Below are 6002 nucleotides of genomic sequence, written 5' to 3'. Positions count from 1 at the left end.
TTATTATTATTATTATTATTATTATTATTATTATTATTATTATTATTTTCTTATTATTATTACTATCTTTATTATTATTATTATTATTATTATTATTATTATTATTATTATTATTATTATTATTATTATTATTATAAATTATTATTATTATTATTATTATTATTATTATTATTATTTTATTCAATATCACTATTATCATTATTATTATTATTACTATCATTATTAATGATATAATCATTATGAATTATTATTATTATTATTATTATTATTATTATTATTATTATTATTATTATTAGCTAAGCCACAACCCTAGTTTCAAAAGCAGCATGCTATAAGCTCAAAAAATAGCCCAGCAAGGAATGGAAATATGAAACTGAATAAAGTACAAAAAAATCTTGAAATGACTTTGTGGGCAAAACCGAAAGTCCCTCGTTATCTTACAGCGTATGTTACTCACTAAAAGGGTAATGCAGTATCCATTAATGTCCGCGAAAGGTTTTATGAAGTAAAACTTCCGCTTAACCGCAAAGGCTGCGACTATTGCTTTCGAAAGCAATGATAAAAAAATTATATATATCTTTTGTGTCGTAATCTGAGTCTCAAGCAAATACCGTGCCATTTACTGCAATAGAAAAACATTGTGGAAATTTGGAATAGGCGGGATCAGATTCTTACCAAGGTATTCAGATTGATTATCACCATTTCTTAGTAAAAATATTATATACAAAATATCTTAATATATATTCGTTGATGAGGGATCAATATATTAAAGATATTCGTTTAATTTCCATTTAAAATAACTAACTACGAGTAACCATGCACAAAAGTACATTTATGGATGTACACTCTTACGCCCAAACGGATACACAAATATCCATAGAAGTCTACCCCTTCTAATTTTAATGAGACAAGTAAGGTCCCCCGCTGAAGACAATGTATAAGGTTTTTATAGAACATTTCAATGATTATGATGGTCTTATTATTTTCCTAAAAATTAATATAATGACATAAATCAACATATATCGTTAAAGTGATAAAATCTGTATATTCTATTTTTTTTTTTCTCATATATGTTCTCTTTACATGTTGTGTTGGTAAACTCTATTGATATCCAGTTAGGAAATGATTTTAACTTTTGGCACAGGAATGCTCTTGATGATTTTCACCTTGCTTAAAATAAAAATAGTCAGGAAATCAAATTCCAGTTTTAGTAAATGTAATATACAATATAAAATACAACAAAATCTGTCAAGTTAAAATATTGTTCATTTTCCACGTTGTCCATTTAGTTTATAAAATAGATGGAACTATTCTTAACTGCATGTACCATGGCTATGAATACTACTCATTTGCATAGCTCCCAAATGTTCTTTATTTCGGACAATTCGGGAGTCTCCAGTGACAATTGCTTAGGGTGTCGTGTTACATCGATTATTATTATTATTATTATTATTATTATTATTATTATTATTATTATTATTATTATTATTATTATTATTATTATTATTATTATTATGTTGTTGTTGTTTACCTAGAAGACCCTCTTTTATGTAAGTTTGATTGATGATAATGTCTGCCTTAGTGGCGATAATTCTATGACACCTTTTCTTTCCATCTAATTTCCTTCTAAACAGCCAGTACCTGTTATTCTCATTCCTAAGAGGATATGTATGCATCAGTTATGATTTCACTCTTCTTATCATTATCATTATATTAACCTTTATTATCATGTTCAATATCATTATTCCCTTTTATAAAATATAATAACTTGACAAGACCATTAGCTTTTAACAAAGCTTAATATTAATAGCTAAAATTAGAGCTTGTGAGTGTGATTCCTTTCATTAGGAATTAAACTCTCATCTCTCTTGCAAATATATCATTTCCTCATCAGCATAACAGACGTTAGAGCTATTCAGACGATCTTGTAGGATTTACGGACAATCTATTTGTTTGTTGTGGGCTGAGAAGGAATGGAGGAAGGGAGGTTTTCAAGCGGTTCGGAATGCATTGGGATTCATTCGAGACGTATATTTGTTATCGTTGCCTCTAGGGTTGTTATGCAATAAGGTTGTCATTTTATTAGTGAGTGTTTTTGTACCTACTGCTCTACAGAAAAAAAAAAAATATTGGTGGAATCCGATATTTTGAATTTTTGTCATTCTTAAAGAAATGTTTATGTGATTGATTGCTATATCTAAATATCCTTGAGCAATATAATATACTAAATCAATACTACGAATGATCTGACATGTGAGTATCCATAACATAAACAAGAAAAATATATTAATGAAGTTATAGCGAGGGGAAAGTCTATATATCTTGTTTTTTTATGCATATAACTGACTTTATTCTTTAATGCCGAGTAATCTTGCTTCTATCTTCATAATACCAGTTATTGAAAAAGCAAGATCAAACACATGTTCTATTATTGCAAAGATCTATTGCTACTATTAACACTAAATTACATGAAAATGAAGAATAGGACAACCAATCTCCTTCATCAGAAAATTTAAGCCAACATATCACTATTGCATTTTGCCGTAAAAAATGTATTTCCTGATAATAAATAGGGATTAAATGCAAAATACTTATTTTATGATTGATGTTTTGTAATCATTATATTAGAAAGTGTTCTTGCAGGATGTTGGAACAGCAATATATCAAAGTGGCCACGTGGCCATTACTTAATTTTACATTCCAATATAAATCGAGATATTTCAACTCTAAACAAACCAGCAGCACCATCTATTGGTATCTCTTAAAATATTTCTCATTGATCAATATTTTTCGCGTCACTAATATTGGATTTTGTTTTTAATGTTTGTAATAGTATCGTATTCGTTATGATATTCCATTATATGAATGTAGTATAATGAAAATAAATAATCTAATAGTAACCTACACCGTTTACGGACTCGTTCATCACAGAGGACTTGAATAAAGCAACAACCAACGAAACGCGGTGAACTATGCTTAAATTAGCAAATAAATGGCCATCACAGTCATAAAGGACACAATCTAAAAGTTAATTTTCCGGTATTTCGATATGTTTTAGGTTTCTAAATGTTCTTGATTCATCATACTTCAATGCCAAAGCCTTTAGTGCCTGACATAATTTGGTAGTCCTGAAAGCTCAATGGCCAGTATGTGTAAACAATCATATTTGAAAACCTTCGGTACCAGTCATACATAGATTCCCTAAAAGGAATATAAATTTTTTTTTTTTTTCATAAAGTATGTAACATGTATTGTTTTCTCATCACAATATTCAGATATCAACTTAGCATTAGGTAATATCTAATATAGATACCCTCTGAAGGTTTTGTTTTGTGGAAGCAAATTACCATAGGGATGAGTATAGGTGAATTTCTTTTGCGGTCCTATATGTTCTTGTATTCAGCTTGATTGTAACATTATTTCATAATAGAAAAATAGAATATCTTTAGGAGCGTAATGTACTGAAAGGCATTAGGCATTTCCTACAATTTTCTACTTTTATTCAGGATTTTCCGACTGGTAACCATGACAGAAAATGCTTCTCTATTTTTCTACTTATTTTGATAAACTATAGCTCTCCAATTAACAATTTATTTCAGTAGATCTTAACTATAAATAACAGTAACGCTATGGCGTCTTTTTTATAACTTCAATTACATAGATATTTTTTATTTTTCTTGCCAGTTTATAGGACACTAATGAACAGCAGAGGGAAGGAACAGTGACAATGCCCTAGAAGTACAATACCCTGAAGATAACTCCCCATAAACAGTACATATGATCAACTGGTAAGCCCCTCTCTACCAAAGATAAGACCTGGAGGGCCAAGATATGGCTACTAACGACTCAGCTGGTAAACTTATAAAAGCTCGCAAATCCTTCTTCCCTAGTTTTTTGGGTGAGGAGGTTACAAAAACTACAAGAAACTATCGAGCTTAAGCGGATCTCAAACTCCCGTCCAGCAGATTGGCAAGTAGGGACGTATACCAATTGGCCATCTGAATTTTTGACAGTATACTGTAGGTATGGAATAATTACAATATGTATAAAACGAATATAGTATTCCTAAATCTATGCTAATATTTAGGAATGTTATGATATGCTTTATACTGAAACCCTTCAAGCAACAGCATTTAAGAATACAGTATATTAGACGGTAAATACACAAATTAAGTGAATAAAAAAAATGACATTACCTAATATTGGTAGTCCAAAGTTATTAAGCATAATAATTGGGGTTATAAATTTCCTCAGTCCCATTAACACCCCCCCCCCCCCCCGACAAAAAATAGCATGGCCTATAATTAGCTTGTTTGTACACAGAATGATAAACTATACAAGTCGTTAGCTGGATTTTAATTTTCTGTCGTAGGTACATTATCAGCTTCATCTAGCGAATTTTTTTTTGTATTTATATCAACTTTGAACATAACATTTTTATGTAAGAATTGTTTTTATTAATGTTATAGTCCATGACCATAAGGATGTTTTCAATGTGAGTTATTGAAGGACTTTAACCACTGAAATTTAAGCTATTGTATTACATTATATATCCACTACAGATAGGAAGCATTTGGGTAACCAAAAATGCCCCCCCCCCCCCAAAAAAAAAAAAAAATATATATATATATATAATCTTATGGTAAAGAGGTATAGATGTTATTCTCCTGTCTCTTAAGGAATAATTTCTAATGACTATTTTTTCAAACTTGAATAGGTTAGCCATTTCGATCATTCCAAAAAAAAAAGAAAAAAAAGTATATTATTTTCTGATCTTTAACTTTACCTATAGGAAACCCTTGAATTTGCATTTATATATCCTCAATAGTCTACATGATTACAGTAAAGTTATCATTATATATTGAGTTCTGTTGTTTAATACATTAGTAGAAAAATATAAGGTATGTTGGCTATTTTTTTCAATCTATCTCCGATTTATAATGAACTTCCAGCCACCAATGCAAGCAAAGCAAAATGATGCCTGGGTGTTCCAAAACCCCATTTGGTTGAGTCTTCAGGAAAATTAGGCAATTAAAATCTCTCTCTCTCTCTCTCTCTCTCTCTCTCTCTCTCTCTCTCTCTCTCTCTCTCTCTCTCTCTCTCTCTCTCTTTTTTTTAACCCTAAGTTTAGACCTTTATTTGAACAATATATCATGACCAATAATGACCTACCGTATATAAGTAAACTAGATTCTCTTCATTCTTTATTACACGATGCAAATATTTAGTCCGTCTCTTTATAGATTATAAACCTAGTAAATATAAAACTAATTGAAGTAAACCTATAAATTTCCTGATGAGGTGGACATAACTAGTTTCTCTTTTTTCCTAGATTTATAACTCCTAAATAATGATACTAATTTTAGTAAGCCTACGCTTGTGAGATTTCATGGGGAATGTGACGGATACGGATTTATACCACAGGTGTTGATACAATCTTTTAAATAAATTGGGTTATTTGAAAACTGGATAATGCTATTCACGAATAAAGTTGCTATGAGTCCTAAGGTTACCATGCCCGGGGACATTTTTTTTTTTTAGATATTTAGAAGAGCTTCAGTCAAAAGCATTCCAGATTGCTTTCCAATAAATGTCTTTTCCCAAGTGAGAAAGAAATCTTTTCGAATATACTTCTCGTTTTCTTCCTATTAACGGATAAGGGTATCTCTCTCTCTCTCTCTCTCTCTCTCTCTCTCTCTCTCTCTCTCTCTCTCTCTCTCTCTCTCTCTCTCTCTCTCTCTCTCAGAAGGAAACCTAACCAAGCATTTGCCCTTCAACTTTGTAGAAGGGATATATATCTCAGGCAATGCATAGTACCTTTTCATTCGTAAAACACTGGATATCTTATAATATCATGGAGAAGGCTGCTATTCAATTATTTAAAAAAAATATTGCACAATGTCAAATTAAAGGCTCTCCTTATTTATGCCTGTTAGAATGATTTAAGCACGTGTTGCTTGTACCACTCTCATTCGCCTATTAAATGATATCCCCTAATATTT

The sequence above is a fragment of the Palaemon carinicauda genome, unplaced genomic scaffold, assembly GCF_036898095.1.
Source record: "Palaemon carinicauda isolate YSFRI2023 unplaced genomic scaffold, ASM3689809v2 scaffold488, whole genome shotgun sequence".
Lineage (NCBI taxonomy): Eukaryota > Metazoa > Arthropoda > Malacostraca > Decapoda > Palaemonidae > Palaemon > Palaemon carinicauda.
This window is presented reverse-complemented; position numbering follows the sequence as displayed.